The sequence below is a fragment of the Cricetulus griseus genome, chromosome 3 (genome assembly GCF_003668045.3).
Source record: "Cricetulus griseus strain 17A/GY chromosome 3, alternate assembly CriGri-PICRH-1.0, whole genome shotgun sequence".
Taxonomy (NCBI): Eukaryota; Metazoa; Chordata; class Mammalia; order Rodentia; family Cricetidae; genus Cricetulus; species Cricetulus griseus.
Window position 1 is genome coordinate 253,082,283 of NC_048596.1, and position 21,123 is coordinate 253,103,405.

Consider the following 21,123-nt stretch of genomic DNA (forward strand, 5'->3'; position numbering starts at 1 on the left):
ATCCAGTATAAACCATATAGAGTTTAGGGGGGAAAGGAAAAGTAAAAGAAGAGAAAAGTAGGGAGAATTCAAAGTGAATGGAAAGTCTCAGTCATTTTAGGAAAATATTCAAACCCCTTTAACTTCCTTTCTCTTTATCTTGATTCAAAACTCTTAGGCAGGTAAACAACAGAAACTGTGTTTGCTATAAAGTACTCTTTGGATTCTGCTCAATCAAAATAGAGACATGAATTTATACTGCTGAAAAAAGTAGAGAACCCAGGCTTCCAGCTCCTGAGGACTATATATGTGCCTTATATCGTCAAACATGCCCAGAACACATCCACAGATTCCCAGCTAATGCTAGCTGAATTGAAACTTGATGGGAAACAGATAGCACAGTTCTCTTATTAGTTGTATTTTGTGAGGGTAGCTTAACAATTAATCCATTTGGACCATGACATTCAAGTCAGGAATGTCCTTTCTCACTCCATATTCCTGGAAGCCCTTCCCAGCTTATTGTATTCGGTATTCATCTCTGGGTCTATGTCAGAGACTAATCATCAGAACTTCTGCAAAAAGAAAGGAGATTCAAGGGTTCAGGATGATAGAGTGCTTGTCTGGCCTGCACAAAGCTCTGGGTTCAATCCCTAACACCACATAAAACTGGGTGTAATGGTGACACATGTAATATCAATTCTAAACAGGAGGCCAGCTTGGGATAGAAGAGACCTTGTCTCAGAGAGAGAAAGAGGCAGAGGCACATATACACATGGAGGGAGACGGAGAGACAGAGACACATACAGAGACAGACAGACAGACAGACAGACAGACAGACAGACAGACAGGGACAGAGAGATACAGAGGACAGAGACATATACACACAGAGAGACAGAGAAACATACAGAGAGAGGCAGACAGAGACAAGAGACACAGATAGATGACAGAGACACATGCACACAGAGAGACAAACACAGAGACAGAGACAGAGAGAGAATATCAAGCTGGGCCAGGCAGGACTACAAAATAAGACCCTGTCTTAAATATCAAAATAAAATTAAATAAAGAACCAAACAAAAAAAATTCAAGAGAATCAAATACTGCCCTTGAAAGTCTTAAAAAGTTGGAAGTCAGGATAATATTTCCTTACTGTTCTCTTAAAGTCCAGTCAGTTTTTATGAAAAATGGTGAGCATTTTTTTTTTATTTTGGCTGACTTTCAAGAAAAACAAAAGAGAACTAGTTTTAAATGTTGATTGAAGATTTTATTAACTCGGCCTTCACAGCAGATTTCTGTGTGTACCTGTGCAGACCAGGCACTGTTACAGCTAGGTACTGCTGACCTTTAGATTCAGTACACCAGAAAAACACAACTCAGAATATCTGTACATGTCACCCCAAAATAGACCTTTTTGGCATATTAATTATTTAAACTTGATTAATTTGAGTAACTTTGGACCTAGCTCTAAAAAGCTAACTTTTGCACAAATAATTTTTTTTTATCTAAAATAGTGTTTTCCACTAGCAAAAGTTTCTCTGGGAAAAAGCTGATCCCACATAAATCATCACCTGAAATATTTTTCCCCCTGTTCTGGGACTCAGATCCAAGGCCTCATGAATGCTAGTGTGCATTGTACCTTTGGATTCCACCCCTCCCACAAGACTACTGACTGCCTGAAAAGAAACTTTCATTCACAAAAACAACCCTTCTCCTTGTGGACAACCTTGGGATGGACCTCAGTCAGGGTCTGTGGCTAGCTCTTTCACAAGCCTTGCACATGCTCTGTGTGTCCATTCACTCAAGTTCCACCCTGAAAGAATCTGATGAGCCTTGAAGGCAGCATAGATCTGACCTTCAGGAACAGCTGGCCTGCTTCTGTCCCTTTTCTGTCTCTGGTCACAAGCCTGAAGCCTGTCCTTCATGTCACCTAGACTGCAAAGGAACACACACCCATGCGGTCCCACCAAAGACCTTCTCTTTGTATTTCAGGAGAGTACTCAGCCATGCATTTCCACAGGGAGAGAGCAGGGTAGCCACATCATGTCAGCAGTTTTCTTCAGTAAACTCTTCCAAGTACCCTGCAGCTTCCACTTCTGGTCCCCTTTGGCCTTTGCCATAGATGCTATTCCTCCTTTTTACCTAATCTGGGTCACACCAAGTGTGCAGTGTCTCATGCACTTAACTGAACATTCTCTTGAGCATTCTGTTTTCTTTTAACGTGTGTGTGTGTGTGTGTGTGTGTGTGTGTGTGTGTGTGTGTATGTGTGTGTGTGTATTCCTGTGAACATGCACATTCATACACTGTGGTGCTTGAATGGATGTCTGAGGACAACTTACAGCAGTCATTTCTCTTCTTCTAAAGACTGAACACAGTTTTTGAGCCCTGCAGCAAGTGACTTATTGGTTGAGCCATCTCACCAGCCTAGACATTCTTTTTTCATTGGAGACTGCAGCAGGTACACTGCAGCAGGCTTCTGAGGGAAATGACCAGACCTAACAGGAAAAACAAGAGCACACTTACTATGCAGGCCTGTGGCCCTGCAGCTATAATTGCACTTCTAGCCCAACCTGAGACCTGACTTACATCAGTGCACCCATTCCCTTGACGCTTGACCTACCATTACCAGATAGGTGAACCCAGCTTCTCTGTTAGCTACATGTAACTTTGTTTATTGGAAATGCATTGTTTGTGGGGTCAATTCTATTTGTCTCAGTTTTCAGGCAGGAGAGAAGAAGGACCAGGGAGTGGTTCATAGAGCCACCTGTGGTCCTTGTAGAGCTAAGGAGAGGGGAGGCCAGGCCGCCACAACTGATAGCAAATGCCAGAGTCCAGTGAAAAGGGCAAGATGCAATCAAGGTCTCTGAAATCCAAGCTGTCAAGAGGGGTTCTGGGTTGTAACTCTGCAGGATACACAAGGCCCTGGGGTGGATCCATAGCACTGTAAAACAAAACCAAGTAAGATAAAAATAAAATTTCAAGATGGATTACTGCCAGATTATTAGGGCATGGTTACCAGAGGTGGGCCCTGGAGGTGAAATACAAAACCAAGCAGTGATTTTTTTTTAAAGGAACAGTTGTTTGTATAGCTTGTGACAATTTTTCAAAATTTATTTTTATTCATTATCTAAACATCAAAAATAATATTAGTAAATTATCGTGTTACATTTTTGCATATTTTTATCAGATTCTTAGCTATACTTGTCTCTAATAGCAGTCAACCATATTACCATAAAGAGTTTGGGTTTTGGTTGGCATTATTCTCATTGATTTTCTCTCACTAAGTTGCCTGCCATCTTTAGGGTAGTTTAAGACTTTGGTAGTGGGGGGGTGGCATTTAAACTCCAATTGATCTTCTCTGTGGATCATACTATCACAGACTTTGAAAGTGCTCTCCTATGGGACATGAAGTACTGCATCCAAGCAGGCTCTCTTAGCTATGGATATATCTGGTTCTAATTATTTTGATACAGAAAAATTTAGATATTTAGATCAGATATGTGCACTAGTGCTGTCATCTGCCATCACAGCTCAACTCTCACAGCCTTGTCCTTGTCATGAGCATCCAAACTGTGAGAACTCTGTGAATTTTGGTTGCTTGTTTGCTCTTTGTTTGTGGTAACTGAGCTCAAACCCAGGGCTTAACATTTGCTAAGCTCCACTCCAGCCCTTCACTTTGACATCTCTGTGTCACTGTCATTCCAGGAATCTGATCTGCATGGTCCCTCCCACAGCTTCTTACCAGACTTCCTTTATCTTTCTTTAATATTTAGCCCGCCTAATTTCAGGGTACTTTACCCAATTTTTGGTAGTTTGGGGGTTGAAGTGTGTAAATCAAAAGCCCATTGTATAAGGCAATTTCATAAAAGTTCAAACAAACAAAAGGTACACATTAAATGAAATAGAGTGGCTAGCTATAGGAGGGGCCAGGATGAAGCACAGTACCAGCATTAATAACTCCCCTGCCCTGGTAAACCCCATACTCCAACAATTCATCACAGTGTTCCTCTTGAAGGCCCATCTGGGACCTTTCAGTCTCTGGTCTTTGGACAAGCAAAACTGATGAGACCATGGGTATGACCAGAGAGAGCCAGAGCCCTTCACATAAAACTAAACACTACTGAATTGAAAGAGTTCCCACATGCCTCTGGTCTCATTCTATAGTCAGCTGGCATGAAACTGGCATCCTCAGATTTCAGCATTCCAAGCATAGGGATTACAGGCTTGTGCCACTATGCCCAGATTCAATTTTCTCATTAAAACCTTGACTGTCATCCACACAAGTATCCTTCACCACCTCCTCCAGTTTCCTAAAGTATGGGAAAACTCAGTAAGCCTAGTTTGGGTTCCACATCAATGGATTCAACTAACAAAGACTGCAAAATATTTGAGACAAAACGTCATCTTTACAAATGTAGATGCTTTTCTTGTTCTTCTTTAAGTGTGCAATGCATTTACAACTATTACAAGTGTTTATTGTACCTGGCACCATAAGTGATCAAAGGAGGACTTCACAGGAAAATGTGCATGGGTTCTTTCAATGCTGTTCCATTTTACACAAGGACTTGAGTATCTGTGAATTCTGATAGCTGAGGGGTCCTGGATCCAACTCCCTCACCCACTCCCATTGATACCAAGGACTGATTATTCCACTATGCCAAGAGTTCAAAAGCTTGGGGGCCGTGATAGACTTTCATCAATTTGTTCAAATCCTTTATATCTAAAATGCACATATTGGTTATCTTCAGCTTAGATAGTTTTAGAAATTTGGTGGTCATTTTTGCCTAAGGAACTCCTACTGCCTTTACTACCCTTAACTGCCCGATCTAGGACAACATGACACAACAGAATTTACAGGAGCCTCTTGTTGCTGTGTTTCAGTTAGCTATTTATCCACCCCTCTGGCTCTGAGGATAAGGGCTCCACTTTGCAAGAACCTGTTTCTGTTGCCAATACCCTTCCCTGTGTGCTGTATTCATGCCATTCACTGCCAGGAGTGGTTAAAAATGAACTCCCCCCCCTTTGGCATGGAATCATCTCTTTCCTTCCCTGCTTGGTGTCTTGAGCTAGGGCAGGGGCAATAAACCTGCTTATGCACTTATCACAGCTACAAGGTTGGGTCTCTTTGTATAAAGAATCATTTCTCCAGCAGTGGTGACTATACATTTGAATCAACTGGGGACCTTTAAAAGTTCACCAGTGCCTGGGCTGGGCCAGATAAACGGATCTAGAATCACTGGGGCTGCTCTGGGCACCAATAAGTATTAAAGCTCCCAGATGCTTCCACACACAGCTCAAGTTGGGCTCTGCCACACTCAGCTGTTTTTGCAACTGGAAAATTAGTTGTTGATTCAGCAATACAACAACCAACTTAGAAAATATTTAAATCTTCTTGTCAGTGGCATAAGATTATCCTTTATAATCCTAATAAAAAATTTCAATGAATTCTTCTTGCCCACCAGCTCTTTATAAATTCTTCCCCCTTCTGATCCCTAAATCTTACGTGGTCCTTGAGGAAATGGCTGAATGTCTACCTCATCACATTCTTATGAGACAGACATGGGGAATATGACTAATCCACACTCGGGCCACAGCAGTGCCAGAGTCATAGACTCATTCTTTCCCTTTTTAGCATTTCTCATCACCTCACTTCGTGAATATTGATGGGATGCCAATTAGGTGCAAGGAAAGGCATCCTCTTCCATGTAGTGCTCATAAACAATGCTTAAGACACTACTTTGCCTGTCAAAGTGTCTATAGTCCAGTTTTTTCTTGCACTAACTAAACCCAAGAGAGTGTGTAGTGCCTTGAGAGAGGTTCAGGGTTTTACACTTCAGGACGATGAGGCCACATTATGAAAGGTCTTAGGGCCAAGAGAAAAGCACCGTCTAGTATGTGCAAAGCCTTCCTTCCATCTGGAGTACTAAACAAATGGAAAAGTCTGAAATGCTGGTCTCTTGGACTCCATAAGCAGTGGAGTTTGTGAAATATGACAGGTGGCATGGTGGTATAACAAAGCCACATGTTAGATTATTTTAGCATATGGAAGAGGGTAAATTATGGCAAGTGAAGTATAATTCTAGTATCTGTGAGAAGACTACTTAGTAGTTATTAATAAGGACCTGACAAAAACTATTGATGGTGGAAAGAAATCAGAATAAAGATTACTTTGAGTAGAAAAGGTCAAGGAAGCAGAGATGAGAAAAGTCCAGAACAATGGTAATATATTCTTGTCTTTAAGTGTATTTATGTTTCAATGGTGCTAGGGATTGATCCCAGGGCCACACACATTCTATGGTATTTAGAATGAAATTGGCCCCCATAACCCCAAAGGGAGTAGCACTATTGGGATGTGTAGCCTTGTTGGAGTAGATGTGGCATTATTGAAGGAAGTATGTCACTGTGGGGCAGGCTTAAGCTTCATTCATTTTGACAGTCCATTTCCTGTTGCCTCCTGATCAAGATGTAGCCAGCACCACCGCCATGCTCCCCACCATGATGATAATGGACTAAATCTCTGAAATTATATGCCACCACCTCAATTAAATGTTTTCCTTATAAGAGTTGCTGGTGTCTCTTCACGGCAATAGAAACCCTAACTGAGACACATTTTAAATACGTGTCCTCCCTCTGTGCCACCACTTTAGCCCCAGGGACCTTGATAAGGAGCTTGTTTGTAAATATCAGTGGATATGTATATAAGATTTGTATATTATATGTAAATTTAATATAATAGAAACACAACAAACAAATATAAATCTCAGTTGAAGATTTGAATTTTGAAGTGTTGAGAGTGTATCAGTATCTGTAACTTACTTTGAAATGTGTTTAAAAGTGAGAATGGACAGAAGGATGAAGAAGTGGGAAAGGGGACTTGGGTACCTGTTAGAATCAGAGTTTGGGTCCCTAGCACCCACCCGAATGCCAGGTGGGCAGGGCCAACACCTCTATTTCTGGCACTTGGGAGACAGAGCAAGTTGGTTAGCAAGATTAGTCAAAATGGTGAGCTCTCCATGAGAGTGGAAGGGGGTTGAGGAAGACACGTGACATCTGGCCTCTATACACAGACATGTGCACATGTACTAACACACACAAATGTATTCATACATGTAAGCATGTATACACACATGTTCATGCACCACAAACAATACATGCAAAAAAGAAAGAGAGAGGGAGGGAGGAAGGAAGGAAGGAAGGAAGGAAGGAAGGAAGGAAGGAAGGAAGGAAGGAAGGAAAGAAGAGGGGGAAGCAAAGATAGTGGCATGACCATAGCAGAGCTCATGTACTGGGTATGCTTGCAATGTTGGCTTTAAAATTCCTCTAACTGGGGCTGGAGAGATGGCTCAGAGGTTACGAGCACTGACTGTTCTTCCAGAGGTCCTGAGTTCAATTCCCAGCAACCACATGGTGGCTCACAACCCATTTATTATGAGATCTGGTGCCCTCTTTTGGTGTGCAGATACACATGGAAGCAGAATGTTGTATACATAATAAATAAAATCTTTTAAAAAATTCTTCTAACTTTGCTATATGACTCTTTTAAAAATAATAATAACAAAATGTGTGAGAGCACAGGTCACAAGTTGAGTGAGGTCAGTGTGATTTGACAGCTTGTGTTGGTAAGTGAATAGCATAAGGAGTAGGAAGGATGGACACAAAGCAGTACAAGTTACTGAGAACTTCAGTGACCAGACCACCAGGAGAATATGTTCAGGTGCCATTGATTGAGTCACACTATGCACCAGGTCCTGTCATAGGTGTTTTGTGTAGCTTCTCATCCTGGAAATCATTGCATGGGAAATACTATCAGATCTGTTTAACAGGGAGGAAACAAAAGCTAGTTAAGTAGTAAAAGGATTAAGGAAGTCAAATGATATCAGATAAGAAAAGTTATTCTGATATGGAGGTGAAAGTACACGGAGATAATTGTTTCTAAATTTTCCATATTTGAGGTACAAAGTACAGTGTTTCCATGAACTCTGTGAATGCTTTCTATGTGCAAGCAAACCAATTCATCTTTTTAAAAAATACTTAATATTATTAGTATTGGGGGAGGGGCACAACACATGTGGAGGTCATCAGACAACTTTGTGGAGTCCATTCTTTCCTTCCACCTTTATATGGGTCCCAGGGATTTAACTCAGGTCACTAGGCTTGCAGAGCAAGCATAGCTATCCACTGGGCCATCTCACCAGCCCCAACACATCCTTTTGCTCCCATTGTTCCCTTTGGTTTGTAGAGCAGGTACCTGAGATCTGCTCTCTTTTAGTAATATCCAATGCAGGATACAGTGCAGTATTGTTCTCTGTATTGACTGTGATGTGCGTCAGATCACCAGGTTGACTCACTGTGCACAGCTGCAGCTCTGTACCCTTTCAGCAAAAATTTCCCATTTCCTCCAGTTCTGCTTCTGATGAATATCACTCGCCCCTGGTGGGAGGCCACAGTGACTCCATTCCATCTTGACTTAAGGTCAGAGAGTTCAAGCTTCTTCTTGCTTCTCAAGGCCAAATAACAGAATGTTTGGCCAAAAGCATGATTACTAGATGTTTTGAGAATTAAGGAGGTGAATATGTTTGTTTCTTCCTTGAATTATGGTAAGGAAGTCTCCCCTGCCACCTTTTGCTTTAGGTGTAAAAGGGCTATGAGAAGTAAATTTGGGGGCTGCTACAGTATTCACTGGGAGCCCTCCTGATTCTATCTTGTGTCTTGTGTCTCTTTCTTAATCCACACTCCCCTAGTCAGATACTGTCCAACAGGTCATCTGGCCCTGACAGACCCTCTGTTTATATGTATTCATTAGTGAATTCTTAGTCTCACAGCTCTGGGGATTAGACCACGTGAGTTTGGGAATTCTTACTCAAGTCCTCACAAACTAGGAGCATTTCCTCTCACCCAAGGCTCCATCTCCTCAGCCTCACTCTATTCAATTGGTTTTTGGCAGCACATGTCAGTGAGACCAGGTACTAGTTTTCTTTATGCCCCTTGCTTGTGGCACTTGGTGTGCTCGAGGTTCACCTATGTTATCACAAATGACAAGATGACCTCTTCTAAGGCTGATTAAATTCCATTATATACATACATCATATCTTTCTCTGTCTATTCATCAAAGGACAGAGGTGTCTTGGTTATTGTGAATAAAGCCACAATGAACATGAGAACGTAGCTGTCTCTTTGAAATAATGAGTCGAGGGCAGGAGAGATGACTCAGTGGCTTAGAATACTTGCTGTGCTTACAAATGACTTAAATTTGGTTGCCAGCCCCCATGTCAGGTGGCTCACAACTGCCTGTAACTCTGGCTGCAAGAAATCTGGTGCCCTCACCCTCTTCTTGCCTCTGTGGGCACATGGGGCACAGACACACACAAACACACACACACACACACACACACACACACACACACACACACACACACACAACTCTTTTTTAAAGATACTGATTTAATTTTCTATGGCATATATCCAGAAATTCCATGGCTAGATCACCTGGCAGTTTCACTTTTAAGTTTTTCAGGAGGCTCTATGCTATGTCAGGGTCCTGGCTTGTGGTCTTCTCAGCAGTGGTTGACTTTTTGTCTGCACCCTTCCTATACTTGCCATCTTGTGGCTCTTTACAAAAGCATCCTAACAGGTCTAATCTACCTAATGGTGAGTTTGATTAAAGTCTCTTTTTTCATACAATATTTTTCTTAAACTTTTTATTCTTTGTGTCTTTCACAGCATGCATCTTGATCCCATTCATTTCCTGTCCCTTTGTGTCAGCCCTCTGCCCTTGAAACCTCCCCCCCAAAATAAAATGAAATGAAATTTAAGAGAAAAAAAAAGAAAAAAATCTCATCATGGAATCTGTAGTATGACACAGTGAGTCACACAGTAAACCCTTTTATCCATATATCTTTACTTGAAAGTGTTCATTGCAGAGTCATTGGTGTTTTTCAAGGACTCTAGTTTCTGCTACACTATAAATGCTGGGCCCTCTCTGGGACTCCTCTTGGATATCCTGTTGTTGCCCTGTGTCCTGGAGATCTTGCAGCTTTGGGTCTGCAGAACTGACTCCTTCACATCCTCCAGCAGATCATAGATGGGGTGGATGTTGGGGTGGGCCAGCTTATAACCCTGGTTCTGGGTCTGGGTAGTTGCAGGGTTGGTCAGCCCACCAGCTCTCTTCTGTCTTAACCACCAGGGTGAGCTCTCCAGCATGCCCTGGACAGTTTACCCCTTGCAACAATGAGCAAGGCAAAGAGTTAGTTCTTCTGCTTGCCCCCAGGGTTGTCTCTCTCACACCTACACATCCAGGGACAGATCTACTCTGCTACAGAGGCATAGGCAAGGTGCTGGGACCACTCTACTGAGTGATGAAGCTGGTGCGGGGCAGGGACAGCTCTCCCATCTGATCAGGCAGTGGTCCACTCCATCCACCTTGCTTTGGCTAGTATATCCAGGACCATATTGAATAGAAATAACAAGAATGGCTTTGAAAGGAAAGGATGTCAGTGCCCCCACCACATACACACTGAATATGATGTTATCTGTGGTCTTTTTATAAATATCTTTCATTATGTTGAGGAAATTGTGTCTATTTCTACTGTGCGGCTAGTGTGTGTTTAGTGTGGATATTTAACTTTGTCTAGTGCTTTCTGATCCTGGTGAGTGATCTCACAAAAGTGAGACCTTTCATCTTTCATTCTGTCCTGGTGGTGCTTCACACAGATGGATTTGCTTCAGCACAATCATGTCACATTCCAACGGCAGGTGGCACTTGGTCTTAGTGTCTAATCTTGATGTGCTGTTGAATTCAGTTTGCTAGTATTTTATGAAGATTCTTGTGAGATGTTAATATTCAGCAGGAGACAGGATTATGGCTTTTTGAAAGTTAGAGATAAAGGTTTAGTGATCAGGTAGACTCAGGGTTTGAGAAGTGGCAAATCTGACAACTTGAAAGAAAGATAGCTGGACTGAGGTAAACGAATGCAACTTTGAAAAGAGGACCTTAAAAGTGAAGAACACAGAAACAGAATGTTAGATTACGCCCACAGCTGGAATATGAGAAAAGGGGTGGGCAGAGAATTAACAGGGGCCAGAGCTTGATCTAGTGCTTGCCAGGGATGGGAATAAAAGCAACTCACATTGGTAGTTGCAAGCCTGGGTCCTGTGGAGTCTGTCAGCAGTTTCTACTACTGAGTGCCCTGATCCTGGTACTCTACTTGTACTCATCTGCCATCATTGCAGTTGTCTTGAGATGGTGGCCAACAGCCATGTGACTCTTTTTTTTATATATTTCCTTAATTTTGGTTAACCTCCCTCCTCTGCCCCCTATCTCCCCTATTCCCTGACCCTCCATTCCATAACCTTTCTATCATGACTACTTTCAAGGGTCTCCTGCCTCTGCTTCCTGAGTGCTGGGATTGTAGGTGTGTGCCATTGTACCTTGCTAAAATAATCTTTTGGGGGCTGGCACTTTGAGGATGCATAGAGGTTTAGTATGCATAAACCCCTAGGTTCAATACCCAGAATGAAAATTATTTTAATCCAAAACCCGTCTGATTAATGTAAGACATACCATCCTCTCTTTGTTCATATGCCAAATTCTGATTTTTCTCTCTACTTAAAATCCCTCCAGAGAGTTCATACTGCATTCTCTAGAATGAAGTCTTCATTGCTAAAATCTCAGAAACTATGTCTCACCTTGTAAAGCACAGAATTGAATTTTATTATGCTAATTTAATATGTTAAATCATATTAAGTGACATGGGTAGCATTGTCCAATAACAATGATGTTTAATCTTGGTAATACTATATTTGTATAGGTATGTGATACTAATATAATTACTTCAGGTATTTTGTCACAGGAATGGAGAGCTGACTAGTACAATTGGGCAAGAATTTCTAGAACTTGAGTAGAAAAAGTCATAAACTGCTAACTCAAAATCAAGCTGAGTAAGCATCAGTTGTTTGCAACTACATAAACTTACACAGATGATAATTTCCTATGATTTTGGCTTGAAATGTTGGTGTCTCTTTAATGTTTTGTTCTCCAGACTCACGGAAACCTTTTCTCTTTTCTCTGATGATATTTAGCCCATTTAGCAAAGGCTGGCCTCTACTTGCAAACTTTCTGTTTGCTTCCTGACTACTGAGATTACATTACAGCTGTACAACATATGCCTGGCAAATCAAGTCATATTTAATGGAACTAAATCAGCTTTGCAAGCAAGTAAGTCTTACCCTGACTGTACCTGCAGTTTTATGGTAGGTTCTGGCAGCCTTGGCAGGCTGGAATTGGTCACCCATACCAATTTGGTAATTAAGATGAGACAAGTAATGGTGGAGAACAGAGAGAGAAAGTTTAAACAACACACAGAGAAGAGACAAAGGGGTCTTGTGATCCCAAGTTTATCTTTAGGGAGCTGATATGAACTGCAAGTTTAGAGAGAAAAAAATGGAGCAAGGAGGAAGAGGTGTGTGTAATTAAGCAATCTTGGTCAAGGTGCACTGATTATTACCTCAGCTCTGATTCTTCTAGGTTGTCTAGGAAAATACTTATTGCTTTTATGGGATGGATAAGTCTGGTTCCCAGAACACAATTCATGACTTCAGAGTAGTTCAGCCTCACCCTCATTGATAATCATCTCACAATGGGGTGGAGTTCTGCCCTACAAGTTTCTGCTCTTCCTGGAATCCAAGGTGACTACAGCAGGTTTAGGGCCAAGTTGTTCCTTTGTGTCTCCAGCTGCAATGAAAATAAACTAGATTAGGTAGCCACACTTTGAGAGGTGAGCATGTCTATGCAGCATGGAGGAAGAGTTTGGCAAAAGCAGCTTCTAAGTGACAGTTTCATGGTTACCTTTGGTAGAACTGAGGGTAATCTTGACTGTAGACAGTAAAATGACCTTTTTATCAGAGACCTGTAGAGCACCTGTCACTAGATTCTAATGCTGTTAACTGTTGAGGGTGGGGTTGTTATCTACCTGGAAGGTGAACTTGCTTGAATTTCGGTTTCTAATATCTGGCTACAACTCTCCAGACTGACATTTCCAGTTTTTCTCTTCCCTTCTTCTTCTTCTTCTTCTCTCTCTCTCTCTCTTTTTAATCACTAAAACTCAAATTAACCCTTTCTCCAAGTCCTACAAGCTGACAATGTGTGATAGAATCTGTAATAATCCAGGCAAACCTGACCCCACCCTGATGGGGAATGTACTTCTGTGTATTTTTATCTTATTGATTGTTGAATAAAATGTGGCAGCAAGTTAGGCAGAACTAGGAGTCAAAGAAGATTCTGGGAAATGCAGTAGAGAAGTGGTGTTCCAGGCAGGAGGTGACATAGCAAGGAGACTCATATTTAAGAAAGGAGAAACAGGAAGTGTCCCTTTTCCCCTTCCTCCTCCAGTGGTGCCATGTGAGCCACTGGCAAAAGAGGGTGCCAGTGAGGATGCCAGGGAATCCTCTATAAGAGAAGTCTTATAAAATATATAGATTTATGATAATTAAGACTGAGCTAACAGATGAGAAACCCTAGCAGCATTTGAACCTAATACAAGTTTCTGTGTATTCATTTGGGCCCTAACTCGGGTGGTCGGCTAGCGTAAAGTGCACACATGGCGGTGGGGCTTGGCGGCTTTTGGCAGAAAGATTTATTGTAACACCACCCCTTGTAGGCCTGGCAAAGTATGCTACCTCTGTGCATGGCAAGCAGTCCCCTGGTTCTGTACACAGGTGCAGAGGCCCCTTTAAGTGGCAAACTCCACCTACTTCCCCTCCTCTCTTTTCTGCCATTTCACTGAGGAGGCATCTGTCTGTCTCTCTCTGTATCTTTCTCTTTCTTCCCTCCTTCCTTCCCTTACTTGCTTACCTTCCCCCAGTAAACTTTACACATAAGTCACATCTGCAGGTTCTGTCTATCTCCCATCCATTGTTTGTCCTTCACCTGCCATGGGACTCACTAAACGTCCCACCTTGAGCTGTAATCCTAACAGAATCCTCACAGAAAATTACCCTCAGCAGTCATGTCTGGGTAGCTGTTATGCCTCCTGCCCATGAGCCACTCAGACAGTTCATCAAAACAGCTAATACCATCACCAAAGACATTGAAACCCCACACCAGGAATACAGAAGACAATTGCCATCTGCTACCAAAGCATGCACTGACTGTTCTGTGGACTCAGGTGCTGGCTGGGTTTTAAAGCACTAATCTTTGTTTTTCTTTTTGAGTTCATATGAATCTCTGTCATTAAGTGCTTACCTACACCTGTGATCCAGCTATCTTGTGTTTTTTTTGTCTCCTTAGCTGACTTGGCTGAGCTTTCTCAGGGAGTTCTGTGTGTATTTAATAGAGAAAGAACCAAAGTGTTGTGATTGGTGCTGGCAAAAGCTTGGTTGTTTGTTATCAAGAGAGTGGATATGGGCTTAGCCTCTGGGTACCTTCTGGGAAAGAGTGCTTTATTTAGAAGGTCAGTAGAAATTAACAGTAGAGTGTTAAAGGGTAACTCAAATGGAGGAGCCAGCATATCTGCAGCCTCATTTAAAGACTCAGCTGTGGATGTGTTTGCCCTCTGAATGGCAGTGACCTCCCAACTCCATCCTAAGTGTCTTAAATACATGCTATGCCATTTGAACTCCCCCCAGCCCCCCACCTTCTATTAATTGTGATTAACAACTTGATAGGAGTAAGAGCTCTCTAGGACTATGGAAAACTGCCTGCATGCCTGTGTGAACATTTCTAGGGAGACTGACCTGATAATCACTAAAGAAAACATTTTTCAAGGTATTTTTTATTTAAATTAGAAACAAGCTTCTTTTACCTGTCAATCTCAGTTCCCTCTCCCTCCCCTTCTCCCCTATCCCCCACCCACCGCCTTTCCTAACCCCTTTCTGTTCCCCAGGGAGGGTGAGCCCTTCCTTAGGGGATCTTCAAAGTCTGTCATATCATTTGGAGCAGGGCCTAGACCCTCCCTGTGTGTCTAGGCTGAGAGAGTATCCCTCTATGTGAGAGGGTTCCCAAAGTTCATTTGTGTACTAGGGGTAAATACTGATCCAATACCAGTGGCCCCATAGATTGTCCAGACCTCCAAACTGACTTCTTCCTTCTGGGGGTCTGGAACCGTCCTATGCTGGTTTCCCAGCTATCAGTCTGGGGTCTATGAGCAACCCCTTGTTTGGGTCAGCTGTTTCTGAGGGTTTCCCCAGCCTGGTCTTGACCCCTTTGTTCATCACTTCTCCCTCTCTGAAACTGGATTCTAGAGTTCAGCTCAGTGTTTAGCTGTGGGTTTCTGCATCTGCTTCCATCAGCTACAGGATGAATGCACAAGGATGGCATACAAGGTAGTCATCAATCTCATTATTGGAGAAGGGCATTTAAGGCAGCCTCTTGAGTATTACTTAGGTTGTTAGTTGGGGTCAACCTTGTAGACCTCTGAACATTTCCCTAGTGCCAGAATTCTCTTTAAACCTATAATGGCTCCCTCTGTGATGGTATCTCTTTTCATGCTCTCCTCTATTCCTCCCCTAACTAGATATTCCTGTTCCCTCATGTCCTCCTCTCCCCTCCTCTTCTCCCCTTCTCTTTCTTCTAACTCCCTCCCCCCTCCCCCCATGCTCCCCATTAGCTTAGGAGATCTTGTCCCTTTCCCCTTCTCTGGGGGACCATGTATGTCTCTCTCAGTGTCTTCCTTGTTTCCTAGCTTCTCTGGCGTTCTGGATTGTAGGCTGCTACTTCTTTGTTCTATATCTAAAATCCATATATGAATGAGTACATACCATTTTTGTCTTTTGGGGGCTGGGTTACCTCACGCAGGGAAATGCAAATCAAAACAACTCTGAGATACCATTTTACTCCTGTCAGAAGGGCTAAATTAAAAAACACCAAAGATAGTTTATGCTGGAGAGGATGTGGAGAAAGGGGATCACTCCTCCACTGCTGGTGGGAGTGCCAACTTGTACAGCCATTTTGGAAATCAGTATGGTGATTCCTCAGGAAAATGGGAATCAGTCTACCACAAGATCCAGCAATTCCACTCTTAGGCATATACTCAAAAGATGCACATTTCATACAACAAGGATATCTGTTCAACCATGTTCATAGCAGCATTATTTGTAATAGTCAGAAACTGGAAGCAACCTAGATGCCCCTCAACTGAAGAATAGATGGAGAAAATGTGGTACATTTACACAATGGAGTACTATTCAGTGGAAAAAAAACAATGGAATCTTGAAATTTGCAGGCAAATGGATGGAACTAGAAAAATATCATTTCCTGTCTGGATTTCTGATCACTTATCTCAAGACCTGGAGCCAAGGAGGTGCTCATTAAATGCCACTTAAGTGGATTCCCTGAACACTGACTGATCTGGTTTCATAACCCTCCCACAGCAAGCCTCAGAACCAGCTTAGAGCAATTCTTAAGAGGCAAAGCACAGGAGAAAATTCAACAAAACAGACGTACCACAGAAAACAAACAACCTCCTAAACAAACAAAAACCAGAAACATTATTCCTGTCAGCCAAAGCTCTCCACTTACATTATTTTAGCCTTGACAGGTTGTTTTTATGTCTTTAAATATGCATATTTTGCTGTTCCCACCTTCTAGATCATGTCTCAGAAGCTGAAAATCTTCACTACCATGTTAAGTTAGAAAGATCAGGGTTCAGTGAGCTAACTGACAAATACAGATTAAAAGAATAATTAAAAGGATAAAAAGGTGAGATTTACTTGCATGTGCATGTAAATACAAGTCTTGATTAAAGAGGATGTGGGAGTGAAGTGGGTAGTTTCTATGCTTTAAGAAAGCATGAAAAATGTGCTATTGGTTGTAAAAGTAGTTCTTAATTGTCTAATTAATAAAAACCCAGAGTTAGATATAGAGGAAAATGCTGAGAGATCAGAGAAGAAGAGCAAGCCACCCCCACACCTTACCTCCTTAGTGTCTCAGCCAACAAAAGAGCAAGTTCCTGTTTTCCACCTGCTTATATCCTGTTTCCACTCAGCTACCTTATTTCCTGTCTTTCTGTACAGACCTCCAGACCTCTACTGTTAGCTAGTTGCAAGCTTCATTCTCTGACCTTCAGATGGGCTTTATTTGTACAAGCAAGATATCACCTCAATTGGTCTTTTTTTATGCTAATCTCATGGACAATCTTTCATGGTGGCTGATTTCACAGAGAATTCTCTAAGAATGGGGTTAATGGTGGCAGTGTTTTTCAGAGGGTCTGCTGCAGTCGGAAAAGCAAGGTTCGGATAAGATTTTCTGCATTTTTGTGGCTCTATATACTTTCACCTTAAAATAATTTTTATAGCAAGTGTGAAGATCTGAATGGTTCTCCACAGAAGTATGGTTTAGATCTCAGAGATCTGTAAACTCAAGGTTTTAAGGAAACGGCATGATTTAATGACTCTCTAAAAATGCAGAACAAAGTAGCTGGTGCCCACTAAAGGAGGCTGAAGTGAGGGATCTCCTGAGACTGAGATTTGGAGCCTGAGATTTGGGAAGCTTTCAAAAGCTTTTATCCAGAACAATGAGGTATGTAGCCCAAAATGGATTGGAATGTTCCTCTCTCCCTGTTCCCCTTCTTTCCTTCCTTCCTTCCTTCCTTCCTTCCTTCCTTCCTTCCTTCCTTCCTTCTTTCCTCCCCCCACTTTCTTCTTTTTTAAATTCATGTTACATATCAACACTTCTCCCCTTATATCCTACCCTTCACCAAGTTGTTGAAGTTGTTGATGGCAGAATGTCACCCCCAACTCAAGGGTCATACTGTCTTAGTAACCTAATTATCAGCCTGTTGAGAACACTGACTTTCCTCAGGAGGGTCTAAAGTGTTAAAAGTCTCCAGTCTAAGCTGAGCTGTATGCACATTTTTAAAGAATTCTCTTTGTTTAGTATTAATCTTAATACTTTGTGAGACAGGATATTGTTCTGGGGATATTGAAAAAAAATGTGCCTTGAGTTTTACTGTTTGAAAAGATTTATTGAGTGCTATAGACCAGAGCCCTTTGGAAAGGTCTTATTACCAAAAGAACGTCAGGGCTGAGTAATTCTTTTCCAAAAGCAAAAACCATGAAGATAATGAGAATCCATAGAAAGCACACAAGACTGTATACAAACAGCCTGGTTCTATTTCACCTGCAACACTGAAGTATCCATCTTATGGACATCCCAGTAAAAATACCATGTATCTTTTGGCCCTTGAAATGTTAGTTTTACTATTTCCCCTCTATTTCTCATGCTGGAGTTCTTTAGTTCGTATACCAGTTTTAGATCAGTTCTGAAGTTTTATGGGATAAGGCTAACTTGCCATTTTTCCACCCCAGAAGTTACTTTATTTGAATACCAGGGTGTGTTTCTGCTTGCATACTGGCATAGCCTATTGGAAAAATAAAAGTGTGAAATTCAATTTTATTGCTACCAGCAAATATTAGCCATAGGGTGGAAATGTGAGAAACCTCCCACTTTGCAAGAGGAAGCCAGGGTACCACCCAACTTCCCAATGAACTTTGCTTCCTTCTATTGGGCAAAGATAATATATGGAGCTGGAACATTGGCTGCTGGGAAATGCTGATATCTAGGCTCTTCTGGAAGCTACAATGCCAGCAGCTGCTACAAACTGAAGAATCTCAGCCTTGTAAGTACATGAAAGAGCTGTAGTTCTTACAACCTAAGGGCCCTGATCCCTGAGAACTGCAACATTAGAGAACATGATCTGTTGCTGGTCTTACCTGCTGTCTCTGCCCTCTACTGTCTAATACTGACGGATGCAAAAGTTTCTAAGGAACCACTCTACTTCCTCATGACTTCCATATTGGTGGAGCCAAAGGATAATTTTTAACTTCATTTGTTTTGTTTTGTTTTCAACTTATAGAGGTTTTGGAAATATCTTTTTTCATTAAAATTGTGCTTCAAAGTCAAATATTGTATAGCTTATAGTAAAAAGTAATATGAGCATGTGACTTTACATTGTGGTGATATTTTGCTTATGCTAAAACAAATAAAGTTTGCCTGAAGATCAGAGTACAGAGCTAAGCCACTAGTTACCCATAGAGGCCAGGCAGTGGTGACATACACCTTTAATCCCAGCACTTGGGAGACAGAGGCAGAGGGATCTCTGTGAGTTCAAGGTCACCCTGGACCACACAAGGTTGAATCTGTCTAAAAGAGAAACAGAGCTCACGAAAAGGTGGCCCTAGCATATGGGATCACATGCCTTTAATCCCAGCACTAGGGAGGAAGAGACAGGAGTGATATAGCTGGGTGGAGAGAGGAATATAAGGAGAGGGGAGACAAGAGCTCAGAGCATTCTGAGGATTCCTAGAGATGGAGGCAGTCAGTCTGAAGCAGTCTGAGGAGCAGTGCAATCTGAGGCAGTTAGTCTGACAATACAGTCAGAGCTAGCAGTCTGAAAACAGGATCATCACTTTGGTCAGAGCATTGGTAGAGGTAAGAACTCTCTAGTGGCTGGCTGCTTTGCTTCTCTGATCCTTTAGTTTTTACCCCTTGATAGCTGACTCTGAGTTTTATTATTAAGACCTATTAGAATTTGTGCTACATTACATGATAAAGTCGAATGTAGTTGTAGGTGGAATTAAGGTTGATAATTAGCTGGCTTTACAATAGGAAGAGTGCCTTAGATTACCCACGTTGTTTCAGTATCACCACCAGATCAGAAGAGAACATACCAGAGAGATGGTAGAGAAGGGCTTCACCAGATGGTGCTGGCCTTGACTATGAGGAAGAGTCAGGACACAGGCAATGTGGGCAGTCTGGAGAAGCCAAGAAATGCAAGAGAATGTACATGAAGCAGGGAAAGTGGGCAGTCAGTGGAAGCTGAGAAAGGAAAACGAAGATACTCTACATCCCACTGAAAACCTTGATTTATGAACAACAAGATACATTTTTAAAATCACTGTTTGTGGTAACTTGTTATAGCAACAATAAATTAATAGAAAGCTAATTGAACATTTTTCTTATTTCTATCTCTTCTGCACTGTTTCTTCTTAAAAATAATTTTAAAATTTTATGGTTTATCATCAATATTTTTTCAGTTAACACACACATGCATTTCCCTCCTGTGTAGATACATGATAGCATATGATACCTACCGGGACAGTGGATGTCTCTGGAGAAAGAATCAGTAGAACATATGTTTGTAAAAGGGGATGCATGAGAGGATCGCCTCACACAGTTACAGAGGCTGATAACCTCCATGAGCCAGAGAAGCTAACAGAGGCTCAGTCTAACAAGATCTTAGGACCAGGGAGGCCAGCCATGAGTCCTAGTCTCATATTGAGCCTCAAAAGTCCGTAGAGGACATCTGATGTGACTCACAGATTCCAAAGCCCAAAGAACATGGAGTTTGGTGTCCAAGGTCAGCAGCAGGAGAGACTTTCCCTACTCTGGAAGGAAAAACAAGAATGTTTCCCTCTTCTTCCATTTTCCCATTCTACCTGGGTCCCCAGCTGGTTGGATACTGTTTGTTCACATTGAGAGCCAGTTTTCCTCACTCATATACTGTTATTCTCTGGAAACACCATCACAGACACAACTAGAAGTAATGCTTTGCCAGTCCTTTAAGCACTCCTCCATTGAGTCCAGCTGACACCCACAATTAACCAATCACACTGATATTTCTCTACATTTTTCTCACTTAAAAACATACTCTGAGGACCAGTCCATAACAGCACATGACTTTGCCAGGTAGGGCTGTGTGATGTCTAATCTCAGTTGTCAACTTGATGCGATCTAGAATTAGCTAGGAGAAGAGCCTGTGGATATGCTGGTAAGATACTATCTTAATTAGGTTCATTCAAGTGGTAAGATCTGTCTACTATGGGTAGCACCATTCCCTGGGCTGGTCTCCTGGACTGTATAAAAAAGAGAAGGTATTCCTTGTTTCCGTTTCTTGACTGTGGTCACAATGCAACCAGCTTCCTTAAGGTCCTGCTGCCATTTCTCTTCAGTATACTATGAAGGACTATACCCTAGGGTGTGAGCCAAAATAAAACATTTCTCCTTTATGTTGATTTTTGTCAGGGTATTTTATCACAGAACAGAAATGTAACGAGACAGACTGTTATAAGAAAATACTGTAGACTGAATGGCTTACACAATACCCATTTGTTTGTCATAGTTCAGAGGTTGCAGGTCCAAGATCAAGGTGCTG

The 21,123-nt window shown here is 41.9% G+C and overlaps 1 long non-coding RNA gene across 1 annotated transcript; it reads right to left on the reverse strand.

Moving 5' to 3' along the window:
* Positions 1-2,628: 2,628 nt before the first annotated feature.
* Positions 2,629-13,260, reverse strand: LOC118238610. The gene is made up of 2 exons (XR_004769371.1): positions 12,481-13,260; positions 2,629-2,918 (listed from the first exon to the last, which is right to left on the reverse strand). It is a non-coding gene; the product is annotated as an uncharacterized LOC118238610 (long non-coding RNA).
* Between the last annotated feature and the right edge of the window lie 7,863 nt (positions 13,261-21,123).